Here is an 18,114-nt window from a genome sequence, read left to right on the forward strand (position 1 = left end):
ATCTGACATTCAAAGAGAACTTGAAGTGTTAAAGAACCGCAATATCCCCAATGAGACTTTATCAGTGGGTCCCATTTCTGGAGGTATGGTGTGCTCTGGGCCCGATCCTGCCAGGGGCTGAGTGACTGGAGAACCCAGGAAATATCAGTCAATAGTTCAAAAAATTGCCACAGGTTTATTTGCTCCTGGAAATTGAATCAGCAAATACATTTTCATAGATTTTATTATTTGGATTGATTATGAACGCAGGTATTCAGAGCTGTGTTGCTCTGTGGTAACAGGTGAGATAAGGCATATTTCTGATATCTGAATGGCTGAGGGCTCTAGCATCTCTGCTCTGTAGATACAACTAAAAGTTAAAGGGCTACCTGCATCTCACCCCCATCTCTGGTCTCCAAGTGCCAGATGTCAGGGCAAGTAGCCTTCCCTCTCATGGGGTAGAATCTCGCCATCCTCCCACCCTCAGACTGCGTCCTATGGTTCTTCCCTTTGGGAGTCTGTGACTCGTGGTGAGATGAGGGACCAACCAGCCTTCTTAACCCAAACTACTCTTTAATCTGAAGAGCAGGAAGAAAGCGTAACATGGGAGAATCAGAGGGCTTTCAAACAGCCGTTTGTAGACGTCACTGACCTCTAAACCCTCCTACTCTGATGGGGACCCAGGCAGGCCGAGGCCTTCAGATATCCCCAGAGGTGTCTGTGCCTGTCAGTCTGCAGAGCTTCTCACAGCAGCTGTCCCACCTCTGGCCAGACTCACAGCACTGGCCAAAACAAGCTGTGTGATGTGGCTGGAACCCAGAAATAGGCTCTTCCCAGCTTGTAGCTCCAGTTCTCTCTCTCGACCTCCCTGAAGTGCTGACTGAGAAATGCCTTTTCTTGAACGGTTGCTTCCCTTCCTGCTTGTTTTCCAGCAGCCTGCTATGAAACTAGGAAGAGCCACAATGGTTTCAGCCAATAGAGCCATAACATAAACATCCCAATCGTTAACGCAATATAGCTCTGCAGCAAACATCCCCAGAACTGGGTTTAACATGTTCATACATTATGGCAGCTCAGCTCCATGTCTGACAGCATGCCATTCCTGGGTGCAATGTATTTTATGAAAACAGGGGGGTTATATGTTCTTCCCATGACCTGATTTCCCTCCTGTACCTCCGCCCAAGAGGGGGTTTCTGGAGGGTCTGGGATTAAGAAGGTGCACTGCCACAAGGAACCAGTATGCCTTGCTGAAGTATAGCAGAATAGCAGCGTGTTCAGGTTGCAGCCTTAGGTGTGAGAGGGTATTGCCTGGTAGGTGGAGGGAGTGGGAATAGAATATCACAGAATATCAGGGCTGGAAGGGACCTCTGGAGGTCATCTCGTCCAACCCCCTGCTCAAAGCAGGGCCAATCCCCAACTAAATCATCCCAGCCAGGGCTTTGTCAAGCCTGACCTTAAAAAAAGGGAGTTGACTGGTAACTTGGATGGGTGGGCAAAGATGAGCAGGCATTGAACTGCAAGAAAGCTTATTTTTTGCCCAAACCCAGGGGAACCTGGGACATAACACCTGGGAAAAGGGTTCGAGGTATCCCAAGCGAAAGCCTCAGATTTGGCAGTGCAAGAGAAGAAAGAAATGTATTATCACGGAGAGGAATGGTATGAGTACACATACATTTATTCGGAACTGTACTTTGAGCGAGGTTAAGAATTGCTGCAAGGTCGCAGAGGACGTCCTTGCTCAAAATAGTCCCCTGTGCATTTGGAGCTATGTAAAGAAAAGACTGAGTCCAGAAGAATAGATTAGATTATGTAGGAAGAGGATAGCTTTAATAAGCTGTGAGTTGCGCACCTCCTTCCCAAAATAGTAATATCCTGTTTAGTAGTAGGGAGGGGGAGGTCAGTAATGGAAACAGAGGCATGTGCATGGCTGGCCCCTTAGCCATGCCTGTAAGTGTGGCCTCGAGGGATTTATATTTGCATTAGCAGTACTTACAGACAAAAGCGTGTGTGTTTGTGTGTGTGTGCGGGTGATGGATCCGACCGCGTCATGATATTTAAAAGCCTGGCCATTTTTTTTTTTTTTGCTTAGGTGTGAGTAAGGCTTGGCAGCTGGTTGAGATACCGGTTGGAGCTGGTTGCCCAGGGCTACTTGGCTTGAGCATTCAGCTGCCCAACGTCCTGTGTCCCCACATACAAAACACTGTGAGATAGGGGGAAGGGTGGGGACGGGACCAGGACCAGATTGAAAGGGCAGGGAGGTGCTGCACGCCTTCAATTGGCCATGATTTTGTCCCTGACTAGGCTTTTGGGCCTTGCGCCTGCAATTTTTTTGGGTATGCCCGAGACACCCACCATTATAGCAGGCTAAATTACTTTTTACTGTTACCACAGAAACGCGAGTAGCCTTGCTCCTTATTTCTTTAGCTTGTTTGGCTTTGCATTTAGAGGCCCACATACAGATGGATTTATAATCAGAGCCTGGGTTCACTTTTAAATTAAGGGCTGTTTGCAGGTGAGAGTTAAAACCTTTCTTTAAGATTTTTAGAAAGACCTGATTCGTTTTCTTTGGCTCTGCAATGCCTGCATTGCTGGGATACATTTCCCTTTTATATTTTGACAATATTGAGCCGCAGTCTCATTCTTGTCTTGTATGCAGCCCACGATCGGTCCCCAATTACTGGCTTTGTTCCCCAAGGCTTCCTTAAACTCAGTGCAGGCACGGGTCATATCATTTTAAGATTTAAATGTAACAGAGGCCCAAATGCCATTTCGGTGTTCTTTTGTAAGGATTTTGGCCCATGCTAGATCAGGGCATTTAGCTTTTGTTAAGATATAAAGATTCCTGGGATGTAACGAAAAGGTGGCTTACTTTTTTCCAGAATATTAAATTTGGGGGTTTGGGTTTTAGATTAGGGAGATTTTTTAGTAAGCCCCTCATTTCCTTTGTGCTGAGAGGAGTGTAATTATCAGTATTATGAGCCACTCTGTTTTCCCCTGTCCCGGACCACCGATTATCTTGATTTCCCCCCTTGTGTGCCAGGTTCCAATTTTGAATTTGTTTTTTAAGGTGTTTCCAATTAATTTTATTTTGGTTTTTATTAGTATCGCTCCTTGAGTCAGGGTCTGTAAAAATACCCTTCTCTTTACTGCAGCACACATTCTGGTGCTCAGTACCTGGTAATGCAGCCGTCACCTCCAGCGATCCCTGCACCCCAAAAAACCTGGAAGTGCAGCCTTCGCCTCCAGTGATCCCTGTACCCCAAAACCCTGGCAGTGCAGCCTTCACCTCCAGTGATCCCTGCACCCAGAAAACTTGGACACAAACACACGCTCATTCAGTCCTCTTGTCTGTGTGTCCTATATGTGGTTCCTATTAAAAAAAAGGAGTGTGAAGGGGTGTCCCAAACCAAGGCGTGCACTAGAGGTCGTAAGTAAAAGGATACTTATCTCTATTCCTGGATGTGAGAAACTCTCTGAGGATTCCTGATCACACCCTGCTCGCTGTGCCAAACTGTTAAGCAAAAAGATTCTTTTCCCCAAGAATCAGGCAAGCACAGATAATACTGAAGGGGGTTTATTCACGGTACCGGGAAGACTGACAAGCAACTTCGAAAATATGGTGCCATTGTGGCCAGTTCTATACATTTTCTTATTAATGTATTTACATGTATTTATACATATGAAAACAAACATTATTACAAATCAAAATAAAACCCTAAACAAAAATAAAAATGAAAACAATACATACATATAAAGGTTATCCTATCTGCATCAAACATTTATAACTACCTTGCGGGGGAAGGAGGCAGGGTGGGGGTAAAAATAAGTGCTTACAAATATCCGGTGGGCTGTGAAGGGCGGGTTTGTTCTCTTCTAAAAGCTAAATTAGTGGGCAGCCATTACCATATAAGCTTATCAATTGTTTACAATTGTCAGCGTCCTTGCTACTGAATGCTACTATAGCATTCCTGCTTGTTCTGCTGTTTCTATCTTAGCTGTTAGCTACATTTTAACTGTTGCCTAAAATATCAATGGGCTCGAGAGGTGTCAAACAGGGACCGGATGTTTATATGGGTAAACAGAAAATCCAGTTACAGTAGTGAGGACTTAACAAAAAAGCTCTTAGAAGGGCTCTAAGCCTGCCTAATTTATACTACAATATATGTCTAATTAGTGGGTCTTGGGGAGAAACTCTCCCTGGGAGCAGGTTATCTCACAGCTGCCTATTTCAGGGCTTCTTTCACCTTCTTCTGAACCATCTGATACTGGGCACTGGATATGAGCCTAGATGGACTACAGGTCTGATCTAGTCTGGCAAAGCCTACTTTCCTATCGATGGTGTAAATCCAAGACCATGCTTTAGGTTATCTTCCTTGAGCTCCTGGGAGTCTCTAGACTTGCACTGAGATCAGAACCATGTCTCATTAAATATCATCTACTCTCATGGGTTTTTTTTCTTTCAGGAAGGGTATTTCAAAACTCCTTGGACCTCTCCAGTATATTATGTCAGCTGTCAATGACACCGAATTCAGCTCTGCTCTGCTCCTTCTCACCGGGATACCTGGGCAGGAAGACTTCCATCTCTGGATCTCTATCCCCTTCTGCTTAGTGTATGTTATTTCAATTGTAGGAAATTCAGTCATTTTGTTCATTATAAAAACAGATCCAAGCCTCCATGAGCCCATGTACATTTTCCTTTCCATGTTGGCCATCACAGACCTTGCCTTATCCATATCCACCATGCCTACAACACTGGGTATATTCTTGTTTAACTCTAGGGAGATCAGTCTGGATGCTTGTTTTGCCCAGCTGTTCTTCATTCACTCACTTTCAATCATTGAATCATCGGTACTCCTGTTGATGGCCTTTGATCGATTCATTGCTATCTGTAACCCACTGAGATATGCTTCTATCTTAACCCTGGCAAGAATTGGAAAGATGGGACTCGTGTTTGTGCTAAGAGGAGTGACCTTCATCTTCCCACTCCCCTTTCTCCTTAAACAGTTCCGATACTGTCGAGCCAATGTCCTCTCCCATTGCTACTGCCTGCACCAAGAGGTCATGAAGATGGCTTGTTCGGACATCACAGTCAACTACATCTATGGCTTCTTTCTTAACATCTCTGTGGTGGGGTTAGATTCACTGTTCATCTTCCTCTCATATGTGATGATCCTCAAAACAGTGCTGAAAGTCGTGTCCCACACGGAATGCCTTAGGACCCTGAACACGTGTCTCCCACCTCTGTGCTGTCCTGCTCTTCTACACACCACGGATTGGCTTGTCTGTGATACACAGATTTGAGGAGGGCTCTCCTCCATTGCTCAAGGTTCTCCTAGGCTACATCTCTCTTTTTGTCCCACCACTTATGAACCCAATTGTGTACAGCGTGAAAAGCAAACAGCTTCGTGCAAGGATAATCAGGGTGTTTGTCAAGTGAAGGGTCAGTTCATCACTTGGCTCCAGGGCCAGTGACATGGGAGATGAAAAACACAGGCGACGACCACCTATTCTCTTCAGAACCTTACATCCGAGATGACATGATCTACTGAACTCCACTCTGTAAAGAGAGGTTCAGATTGGGTATAAGGCCTGGAAGAATGGGAGAGGAGCTGGTGAGGGAGGCTAGCACACTGGGGGAAGGAGACCAAGGCAGGTAGCAACTTTTACAATCTGTCTGGAGAGCCAGTGGAGCAGTGTGATGTTTGCTCATAAAGAGCCGTATCGGTGCCTGCTCCAACCTCAGAATTCCTCTTGATAGAGTCAATAAAGGGAAGGGATGTGGATGTTCTTTCCCATTGTACCTGACCTGTCACTGTTCCATCTCTGGTTAAACATCCATGAGCCAGAGAAAAAGGCTATTAAAATTTTTTAAAAAATCATTAATCATAGTAATGGGGGATTTCAACTGTCCCCATACTGACTGGGTACATGTCACTTCGGGACGGGATGCCGAGATAAAGTTTCTCGACACCTTAACTGACTGCTTCTTGGAGCAGCTAGTCCTGGAACCCACAAGATGTTGTGAAGGCCAAGCCTATAACAGGGTTCCAAAAAGAACGAGATAAATTCACAGAGGACAGGCCCCTCAAAGGCTATTAGCCAGGATAGGCAGGGATGGTGTTCACAGCCTTTGTTTGCCAGAAGCTTGGAATGGGTAACAGGAGTGGAACACTTGATGTTTGCCTGTTCTGTTCATTCCTTCTGGGGCACCTGGCACTGGCCCCCTCACTGTTCCTCAGACATTCTTGTTAACTGCTGGAAATGGCCCACCTTGATTATCAGTACAAAAGGTTTTCTTCCCCCCCACCACCCACTCTCCTGCTGGTAATAGCTCATCTTAAGTGATCACTCTCCTTACAGTGTGCATGATAAACACCCATTTTTTCATGTTCTGTGTGTATATAAATCTCCTCACTGTATTTTCCACTTCATGCATCCAACGAAGTGAGCAGTAGCTCACGAAAGCTTATGCTCAAATAAATTGGTTAGTCTCTAAGGTGCCACAAGTACTCCCTTTCTTTCTGCGAATACAGACTAACACGGCTGCTACTCTGAAACCTGTCTGAAGACAGGATACTGGGTTAGATGGACCTTTGGTCTGACCCAGTGTAGACTCCATAGAGGTGGATAATAGCCCTGCCCTGCCTCACAGATGTGGTGAGAGGATAAATACATTCAAAAAGTTATGTGTGAATAAGGGTCTGACACACAAGAGACCTTGAAAGAGACTCAGGCCCAGATTCCTTATCTGGCCCCTCTCTTTGTGCTGTCCTAGCAATGCAAAGGGGTGGAAATGGTACTCAGCTCCCGCACAGAAGCACGGCTGGCTCCTATCCTATCCCAGCCCAGCCCATTCACTGTAGGGTGACCACAGTGAAAAAGCGGCATACATGCAGAAGCCCCACGCCCTCTGTGACCCCCAACTATGCCCCTCTTCTTCCCATTTGAGGCCCCTCTCTCTGCCCCGTCCCTTCCCCCAACACCCCACTCCTGCCACTCCTCTTTACCTGAGACTCCACATTCTCTTCAGGAGAGAAGCCAGAGCTGGGCCATGGAAAGGGCTGCTCAGGGATCCAGAGCCAGTGTGAGGAGCCCCAGACCCTCCACCTGTCCTTGGCATTAGGCTGAAGGGTCCAAAAGATCCCCCAGCCTGCATCCACAGCTGCCTGTATGCACCGCCTAGGGAAGGTGGAGAGTCTGGCCTCCCTATAGTAGTCTGTGCTCTTGGGGCACCCCTTACCATGACCTAGCTCCTGCCTAGCCAGGGGGAGGAGGCTTGGTGGAAGTGGAGGAGTAGGAGGAAGGGCCTGGTGCGAAAAGACGAGGCAGGAGGTGGGGCCTCACAGCAGTAGCGAGAGGATAAATACATTCAAGGATGCTCAGATACTCTGAGAGTGTAAGATCAGGGCGGTGTCAGGGTTCCACAGACCAACACCTCCGACCTTTGTCTATAAAAGGCTTCTGACCACAGCCTCCTGTAACAGCTGGCCTCTGGGAAGCTCCATGAATCCACCCCTTGGTGTCTGTGGCAGAGGTGGGGGTGCTCAGGGGTAACAGAGCGGGATAGGCTGTGGATTTATGAGGGAGAGTTGGAGCATCACAGGATGGCTGGGAGGTTCAGAAAAGTTACCAGACTTGTGTCTGAGTTGAGATTTGGAGTGTCATGAGGTCTAACTGTCAAACAATGGGTGAACAGACACGGGGGGCCTCATCTTAGACATCTGGCTGGGAGAAAGCTGTCTGAGCACAAAGATCAGCTTCACCATTTGGCCCTGTAACATGGCCATGGCTCAGAGCTATGGTGACTGGGCCCAGGCTCACAGAGGTTTCAGCAAAGGCTGCTTCCGCAAGAAAGGGGCAAACAGAGGGGAAGATGCTCTCAGGGACACTGGGAAACTAGTCTGGGTACCAGGAGCTCCTTGGCATCCCAAAAGAATGTAAGTTGGGCCAGTTCTGTTCCTGTATCTCCAGGGCAAACCTGTCTAACTTAGCTTGCAGTGATACATGAGACAGATGAGTGTAGACATATGAGAGCTGCCTGATATTTTTAAACCACTTTTCCTAATGCTTTTTTCTGCTTCTTAATAAACCTATTTGTTTTCGGGTGGCTGGGGTGACTGCATCGCGCTGGTCACAAGCACCCGAAGGGAAGAAACTGAGGAGTGCAGTCAGATCTGCATGGTGAGAAGCATTTAGCATGGAAGGGGTATTGTTCCCAGTTCAAAGAGTGGAACAACATGAGATTCCCCCAAAGAAGGAAGGGGAAAGGGACCATATATCTTTGTTTTACTGTGACAATACCAGTTCTTCTTGGTGAGCGTCTATCCTTGAGTGCCTTTGAATATTCAGAATAGCAGCTTGTTCAGCTTGCAGCCAAGATAAAGATCCACTCAAGACAATAATTCATAGAGTCAAAAAATTAAAGGCCAGAAGGAGCGAATAAATTATCTCCTCCAGAGTTTCTCAAACGGGAAGGGGCAGATGATACAAAACTACTCAAGATAGTTAAGTCTCAGGCAGACAGTGAAGAGCTACTAAAGGATCTCACAAAACTGGGGGACTGGGCAACAAAATGGAAGATGAATTTTAATGTTGCTAAATGCAAAGTAATACACATTGGAAAACATAATCCCAACTACACATCTACAATGATGGGGTTGAAATTAGCTGTTACCACTCAAGAAAGAGATCTTGGAGTCATTGTGGATAGTTCTCTGAAATCATCCAGTCAACAAGCAGCGGCAGTCAAAAAGGCAAACAGAATGTTGGGAATCATCAAGAAAGGGATAGATAATAAGACAGAAAATATCACGTTGCCTCTATATAAATCCATGATATGCTCACACCTTGAATACTGCGTGCAGATGTGGTTGTCCCATCTCAAAAAAGATGTATTGGAATTGGAAAAGGTTCAGAAAAGGGCAAGAAAAATGATTAGGGGTATAGAACGGCTTCCGTATGAGGAGAGATTAATAAGAGTGGGACTTTTCAGCTTGGAAAAGAGGCAACAGAGGGGGGGATATGATAGAGGTCTATAAAATCATGAGTGGTGTGGAGAAAGTAAATAAGGAAAAGTTATTTACTTGTTCCCATGATATAAGAACTAGGGGCCACCAAATGAAATTAATAGGTAGGAGGTTTAAAACAAACACAAGAAAGTATTTTTTCATTGAATGCACTGTCAACCTCTGGACCTCCTTGCAAGAGGGTGTTGTGAAGGCCAATACTATAACAGGGTTCAAAAGGAAGCTAGATAGATTCATGAAAGTTAGGTCCATCAATGGTTATTAACCGGGATGGGCAGGGATGATGTCCTGAGCCTTAGTTTGCCAGAAGCTGGGATTGGGTGACAGGGCATGGATCACTTGATGATAACCTGCCTTTTCATTCCCTTTGGGGCACCTGCCATTGGCCACTGTCAGAGGACAGGATACTGGGCTTGATGGACGTTTCGTCTGACTCAGTATGGCCGTTCTTATGTTCTTCAACTCATGCTGAGAAAACTGGTAGATGCCAGTTATGTGAGTTGAAAAAAAAATCTCCCCTTTACTGGAGGAATCTAGGGGGGAAGGATGTAAAACATATATTCCAGGCGAAGTTCACTCTTTGCCAGTCAGTAATGAAATTGCGTATGGATCATGGGAAAACAGAATCAAATGTCAAAGCTCAAATACAATCTAAAGCATAAGAATAAGGAAAAATATAAAGCCAGTATCCAAATTAAGGTTTTGGATAACGTCAAAGTTATTCATACATATTTTAAAGTAGAGGTAAAGGCAATGACAACGGGGGAGGGGGGGAACCACAATTCATAGAACTCGGTGGAATGTTAAGAATTACAGAAAGGCCCTCCTAGTCATCTCACTCCCACACCTATGCTAGGGGTATTAATCAACCAAGTACAATCCATGCATAAACTTGTTTTATGCTTTTTATTTACCAGCATGTTTTGAGTAACATGTCTGGGGAAAATCTCAGCTCTGTGTTCAAAGGCTGTTGCATATCTTTCCCGGTGTATAGACACCTGTGCAGTGCAAGAGAGTATAATTCGGGGTTAATACGCCAGCAAGGGCGCGAGGCAAGGGAGCTGAGAAATTGGCTGTTGTCTTCTGCCTGTGTATGATCGGCTTAGGTAAAGCACTCAGGCATCTTAGCTGGGTGTGTGGCACCACCTACTGTCGTGTTGGGTGATAACAGGGCCTGGAGAGGCTGGCTATGTCACCAGCAAAGCAGAGTCGTATTGGCCAACTCAGCTTCCTGGGTTCATCAGTAATCTCCATGGTGTCCAGAGAGATTACAAATGAACCCAGGAAACTGAGTAGCACATTCTGCCTCCTCAGCCACACTGGAACCTACATGGCACATAAAAATAAGCAAAAATTTCCCTGTGCACACCCCACAACTGGTGTCCGGAGGTCACAGCTGGACCAGGGGAGGCTTAGCCTGTCCTGGCATTTTATATCCACCACCTCTGGTTCCCAATATTCAGCTAGCTTTTCTTTTGACTGCCTCTGCACATTGAGCAGATGTTTTCAGAGAAGTACCCACAATGACTCTGTCATAAATATAAAGGGAAGGGTAAACCCCTTTAAAATCCCTCCTGGCCAGAGGAAAAATCCTCTCACCTGTAAAGGGTTAAGAAGCTAAAGGGAACCTCGCTGGCACCTGACCAAAATGACCAGTGAGGAGACAAGATACTTTCAAAAACTGGGAGGAGGGAGAAAAACAAAGGGTCTGGGTCTGTCTGTGTGATGCTTTTGCCGGGGACAGAACAGGAATGCAATCTTAGAACTTAGTAAGTAATCTAGCTAGGTGTGTGTTAGATTAGGATTTCTTTAAATGGCTGAGAAAATAGCTGTGCTGAATAGAATGACTATTCCTGTCTGTATGTCTTTTTTGTAACTTAAGGTTTTGCCTAGAGGGATTCTCTGTGTTTTGAATCTAATTACCCTGTAAGGTATTCAGCATCCTGATTTTACAGAGGTGATTCTTTTTTACTTCTGTTAAAAGTCTTCTTGTAAGGAAACGGAATGCTTTTTCATTGTTCTAAGATCCAAGGGTTTGGGTCTGTGGTTATCTATGCAAATTGGTGAGGATTTTTACCAAACCTTCCCCAGGAAGTGGGGTGCAAGGGTTGGGAGGATTTTGGGGAGAAAGACATTTCCAAACTACATTTTTTTCAAGAACCCAGATAAAGTTTGGTGGTGGCAGTGGAAGTCCAAGGGCAAAGGGTAAAATAGTTTGTACCTTGGGGAAGTTTCAACCTAAGCTGGTAAAAGTAAGCTTAGGAGGTTTTCATGCAGGTCCCCACATCTGTACCCTAGAGTTCAGAGTGGGGAAGGAACCTTGTCAGACTCCAAGATCTCTTTCTTGAGTGGCAATAACTAATTTGGAACCATCATTTTGTATGCATTACTTTGTATTTGTCAAGAAAAAAATCTGTTCCCCAGTGACCAAGTTTTCGGAGATCCCTTTGTAACTTAACATAGACTACTTTGGAGTTAAGTATATTGAATAATTGTGTCATGTCTGCAAATTTTGCCACCTCATTTTTTACCCCTTTTCCCATATCATTTATGAATATGTGGAACCGCACTGGTCCCAGTACAGATCCCTGTGGGAACATGAACAAACCATGTTCGTCCATGTGTCTGATAATTCTGTTCTTTACCATAGTTTCAACCAGTTTGCTTTGTACTGAAGCAAGGATTACAGGCCTTGTAAGTGACAGGATCACCACCGGAGCCTTTTTTTAAAAATCAGCATCACATTAGCTATGTGCCAGTCCTCTGGTCCAGAGGCTGATTTAAGTGATAGGTTACACGCCACAGTTAATTGTTCTGCAATTTGATATTTGAGTTCCTGCAGAACTCTTGGGTGAATATCATCTGGTCCTAGTGACTTTTAATGCTTAATTTATCAGTTAGTTATAAAAACTCTGTGATGCGTTGTCCCCCCTGGGGTGCAATCTGGGAGCTGATGGAACTATTGAGCCCCCTTATCCAGTCAGCTGGCTGGCCTCTCTCACACTGCTCTACTGGCTTCTCCAGGCAACAATGTTACTCAATGCGAGAGCAGGTGATGCCACACACCCAACTAAGCTACCTGAGTGTTTTATTCCTAAACCACTCAAGGACAAACAGGAGACAACAGCCAATTTCCCAGCTTCCCAACCTTGCACCGTTGGTGGAGTTTTCAACCCAGATTCATACCATCTTGCACCGCACATAGATCTGCACAATGCAAGCTCATTAATATAGGTCACCTTCCACTCAATGTGGAATAGATAGGCGATGACCTTTGTATGATCTATGAGCTTATGGATCCCCAAGAGAAACTGGAGACTTTCCATCTGCTTCTCCCTCACAACATAATGAAGGTTGCACTGATGGAGTCTATGGCTACACTCTGGGTATAGAAAGTTCAAAACCTCCTGACCAGTCTAGGGCTGCGGTACTGTGCCCATCCGCTACTCTAAGCAGCCTTCCCATCACTGTACAGCCCCTTCCACCCTGTACAACGCTCCTTCAGCAGATCCTAGGGGCAGTGGCTACTGTGATAGGACCAGGTCACACATTTCTGATGAACCTGTGCTATCCAGGAGCTGGAGAGGGTCCTAGAGCAGTTGTGGAGGCCCAGAGATTGTGGGGAGGTGGTCTAGCTACCAGTGGTCACTGAAATCTGTGTATAACTTCGGGTCCCCCTGGATTCTGGAGCCTCCTGTTATGCCTCAGGGAGAATTGCAGGACTGGAAGGGACCTCAAGAGGTCATCAAGTCCAGACTCCTGTGCTCATGGAAGATCTAAGTATTATCGAGACCATTCCTGACAGGTGTTTCTCTATCCTGCTCTTAAAAATTACAATGATGGAGATTCCACAACCTCCCTGGGCAATTTATTCCAGCACTTAACCACCCTAACGGAGAGGAGGTTTATATCCTACTGGAAGGATCCAAGGAAATTACAAGTATGCAGCCTTGTGGAATCTCCCTTTCTGAGCTTGCACCCTGGGTTTGTAATGCAGGAAAGGGGGCTGTCGGGGAGAAATCTGATCCTCTATGAAGTATTAGTATTATTACTATTATTTATTTCAGCAAGATCACAGCTGTGACAGCATCATCATTATCGCTCAGCTGCCCCGAGGGACTAACCAGAACAATAGGAACAGTGATGAGAAGCCCAGTTTCCAGGAATAGAGCCTGCAGCAGGGCTGGAACTGCAGTCCAGTTGCGTAGGATCACTGCGAATCCCCTGTGATTTGGCCTCCTGCACTTTGCCATTGGCCGTGATGGGGGTTACAGCTGGTGCACACTGAGCCAAGCAGCTGAGGTTCCCTGATGGCCAAGTGACCTCCCCAAAGGAATATGCAAGCATGCTTCATAAAGACAGCTGCCTCCCTATCTGAACAGATACTGCCTGCTGCCCGTGCTACCTCTCTGATGACTCCTTGTCCTTTAGGGTGAAGACCTCTGGTGTCAGCGGCTCCTCTTCTAGTAGGAATTGGGTACGTTGGCAGGTTTCGCTACTTTACAAATGCAAAGCGGAGGGGAAAGGCTGCAAGCTGTTTACATGTGTCGATGTTCTGTGCAGTGTCAGAGGGCTCAGCCGGGCTGTTGGGTTGACTCAGTGAAACGCTGATAGAACTGGAGAACTTGGGAACCCCTCTACTACATCTGCCCAAGCTCCTCAAGGGGCTATTGAAGCTACACACAAATCTGACATTCAAAGAGAACTTGAAGTGTTAAAAAACCGCAATATCCCCAATGAGACTTTATCAGTGGGTCCCATTTTTGGAGGTACGGTGTGCTCTGGGCACGATCCTGCCAGGGGCTGAGTGACTGGAGAACCCAGGAAATATCAGTCAATAGTTCAAAAAATTGCCACAGGTTTATTTGCTCCTGGAAATTGAATCAGCAAATACATTTTCATAGATTTTATTATTTGGATTGATTATGAACGCAGGTATTCAGAGCTGTGTTGCTCTGTGGTAACAGGTGAGATAAGGCATATTTCTGTTATCTGAATGGCTGAGGGCTCTAGCATCTCTGCTCTGTAGATACAACTAAAAGTTAAAGGGCTACCTGCATCTCACCCCCATCTCTGGTCTCCAAGTGCCAGATGTCAGGGCAAGTAGCCTTCCCTCTCATGGGGTAGAATCTCGCCATCCTCCCACCCTCAGACTGCGTCCTATGGTTCTTCCCTTTGGGAGTCTGTGACTCGTGGTGAGATGAGGGACCAACCAGCCTTCTTAACCCAAACTACTCTTTAATCTGAAGAGCAGGAAGAAAGCGTAACATGGGAGAATCAGAGGGCTTTCAAACATCAGTTTGTACACGTCACTGACCTCCAAACCCTCCTACTCTGATGGGGACCAAGGCAGGCCGAGGCCTTCAGATATCCCCAGAGGTGTCTGTGCCTGTCAGTCTGCAGAGCTTCTCACAGCAGCTGTCCCACCTCTGGCCAGACTCACAGCGCTGGCCAAAACAAGCTGTGTGATGTGGCTGGAACCCAGAAATAGGCTCTTCCCAGCTTGTAGCTCCAGTTCTCTCTCTCAACCTCCCTGAAGTGCTGACTGAGAAATGCCTTTTCTTGAGCTGTTGCTTCCCTTCCTGCTTGTTTTCCAGCAGCCTGCTATGAAACTAGGAAGAGCCACAATGGTTTCAGCCAATAGAGCCATAACATAAACATCCCAATCGTTAACCCAATATAGCTCTGCAGCAAACATCCCCAGAACTGGGTTTAACATGTTCATACATTATGGCAGCTCAGCTCCATGTCTGACAGCATGCCATTCCTGGGTGCAATGTATTTTATGAAAACAGGGGGGTTATATGTTCTTCCCATGACCTGATTTCCCTCCTGTACCTCCGCCCAAGAGGGGGTTTCTGGAGGGTCTGGGATTAAGAAGGTGCACTGCCACAAGGAACCAGTATGCCTTGCTGAAGTATAGCAGAATAGCAGCGTGTTCAGGTTGCAGCCTTAGGTGTGAGAGGGTATTGCCTGGTAGGTGGAGGGAGTGGGAATAGAATATCACAGAATATCAGGGCTGGAAGGGACCTCTGGAGGTCATCTCGTCCAACCCCCTGCTCAAAGCAGGGCCAATCCCCAACTAAATCATCCCAGCCAGGGCTTTGTCAAGCCTGACCTTAAAAAAAGGGAGTTGACTGGTAACTTGGATGGGTGGGCAAAGATGAGCAGGCATTGAACTGCAAGAAAGCTTATTTTTTGCCCAAACCCAGGGGAACCTGGGACATAACACCTGGGAAAAGGGTTCGAGGTATCCCAAGCGAAAGCCTCAGATTTGGCAGTGCAAGAGAAGAAAGAAATGTATTATCACGGAGAGGAATGGTATGAGTACACATACATTTATTCGGAACTGTACTTTGAGCGAGGTTAAGAATTGCTGCAAGGTCGCAGAGGACGTCCTTGCTCAAAATAGTCCCCTGTGCATTTGGAGCTATGTAAAGAAAAGACTGAGTCCAGAAGAATAGATTAGATTATGTAGGAAGAGGATAGCTTTAATAAGCTGTGAGTTGCGCACCTCCTTCCCAAAATAGTAATATCCTGTTTAGTAGTAGGGAGGGGGAGGTCAGTAATGGAAACAGAGGCATGTGCATGGCTGGCCCCTTAGCCATGCCTGTAAGTGTGGCCTCGAGGGATTTATATTTGCATTAGCAGTACTTACAGACAAAAGCGTGTGTGTTTGTGTGTGTGTGCGGGTGATGGATCCGACCGCGTCATGATATTTAAAAGCCTGGCCATTTTTTTTTTTTTTGCTTAGGTGTGAGTAAGGCTTGGCAGCTGGTTGAGATACCGGTTGGAGCTGGTTGCCCAGGGCTACTTGGCTTGAGCATTCAGCTGCCCAACGTCCTGTGTCCCCACATACAAAACACTGTGAGATAGGGGGAAGGGTGGGGACGGGACCAGGACCAGATTGAAAGGGCAGGGAGGTGCTGCACGCCTTCAATTGGCCATGATTTTGTCCCTGACTAGGCTTTTGGGCCTTGCGCCTGCAATTTTTTTGGGTATGCCCGAGACACCCACCATTATAGCAGGCTAAATTACTTTTTACTGTTACCACAGAAACGCGAGTAGCCTTGCTCCTTATTTCTTTAGCTTGTTTGGCTTTGCATTTAGAGGCCCACATACAGATGGATTTATAATCAGAGCCTGGGTTCACTTTTAAATTAAGGGCTGTTTGCAGGTGAGAGTTAAAACCTTTCTTTAAGATTTTTAGAAAGACCTGATTCGTTTTCTTTGGCTCTGCAATGCCTGCATTGCTGGGATACATTTCCCTTTTATATTTTGACAATATTGAGCCGCAGTCTCATTCTTGTCTTGTATGCAGCCCACGATCGGTCCCCAATTACCGGTTTTGTTCCCCAAAGCTTCCTGGACGGCTTCCTTAAACTCAGTGCAGGCATGGGTCATATCATTTTTAGATTTAAATGTAACAGAGGCCCAAATGCCATTTCGGTGTTCTTTTGTAGGGATTTTGGCCCATGCTAGATCAGGGCATTTAGCTTTTGTTAAGATATAAAGATTCCTGGGATGTAACGAAAAGGTGGCTTACTTTTTTCCAGAACATTAAATTTGGGGGTTTGGGCTTTAGATTAGGGAGATTTTTTTAGTAAGCCCCTCGTTTCCTTTGTGCTGAGAGGAGTGTACTTATCAGTATTATGAGCCACTCTGTTTTCACCTGTCCCGGACCACTGATTATCTTGATTTTCCCCCTTGTTTGCCAGGTTCCAATTTTGAATTTGTTTATTAAGGTGTTTCCAATTAATTTTATTTTGGTTTTTATTAGTATCGCTGCTTGAGTCAGGGTCAGTAAAAATACCCTTCTGTTGTATGCCTGCAACAATACGACGTGCAGAGGAGTTGTGTGGTTTTTTTAGTTTTGTTTTAGAGCCTTGTTATTTGCTTTAAACTGACTTAGCTTGCGGTTGCAATCTGCCTTTTGATTTAGCTCTGTTGTAAGAGCCTTTTGGAGTATTTCCAACTTTTGTCACTTTATTTATATTAACAATCTATCATTACAATCCCCTTCTCTAATTTTTTTGGTTTGATTAGATCACCACAACACGCTGTCCATCGTACTCATGCCCTTATTTCATTTCTTTTTTGCTATTGTTTTTAGAAGCTTTTTATGTTTTCCTTTTATAAAATCAATGTGTCTCCCTGCAGCAGAGGGCATTAGTGATGTTCCCCAGGACCAGTCAATGCATCTCCTTCCTAGAGGGTATGATTGGGGCACCCTGGGGCATGCCAGCAAGTCCCCCTCCCAGAGCGGGAAACATTGATGCAGTCTGCGGCAATTTATACAACATTTTATCCCAGCTTCCTGAAACCCACTTAAGCAACACTTCAGGGAGGACCAACTGAGCACACCCTTGTACTCAGTTTTACTGCAGCACACGTTTTGGTGCTCAGTACCTGGCAATGCAGCTGTTGCCTCCAGTGATCCCTACACCCCAAAAACCCTGGCAGTGCGGCTGTCGCCTCCAGTGATCCCTGTACCCCAAAAACGCTGGCAGTGCAGCCTTCGCCTCCAGTGATCCCTGCACCCAGAAAACTTGGCCACAAACACACGCACATTCAGTCCTCTTGTCTGTGTGTCCTATATGTGGTTCCTATTAAAAAAAAAGGGTGTGAAGGGGTGTCCCAAACCAAGGCGTGCACTAGAGGTCGTAAGTAAAAGGATACTTATCTCTATTCCTGGATGTGAGAAACTCTCTGAGGATTCCTGATCACACCCTGCTCGCTGTGCCAAACTGTTAAGCAAAAAGATTCTTTTCCCCAAGAATCAGGCAAGCACAGATAATACTGAAGGGGGTTTATTCACGGTACCGGGAAGACTGACAAGCAACTTCGAAAATATGGTGCCATTGTGGCCAGTTCTATACATTTTCTTATTAATGTATTTACATGTATTTATACATATGAAAACAAACATTATTACAAATCAAAATAAAACCCTAAACAAAAATAAAAATGAAAACAATACATACATATAAAGGTTATCCTATCTGCATCAAACATTTATAACTACCTTGCGGGGGAAGGAGGCAGGGTGGGGGTAAAAATAAGTGCTTACAAATATCCGGTGGGCTGTGAAGGGCGGGTTTGTTCTCTT

At 45.7% G+C, this 18,114-nt stretch overlaps 1 pseudogene; it reads left to right on the top strand.

The window, feature by feature from the left end:
- The first annotated feature begins 4,482 nt into the window (after positions 1–4,482).
- Positions 4,483–5,416, top strand: LOC141980675 (olfactory receptor 51G2-like; annotated as a pseudogene).
- Positions 5,417–18,114: the final 12,698 nt, after the last annotated feature.

The sequence above is a fragment of the Natator depressus genome, chromosome 1, assembly GCF_965152275.1.
Source record: "Natator depressus isolate rNatDep1 chromosome 1, rNatDep2.hap1, whole genome shotgun sequence".
Classification (NCBI taxonomy): Eukaryota; Metazoa; Chordata; order Testudines; family Cheloniidae; genus Natator; species Natator depressus.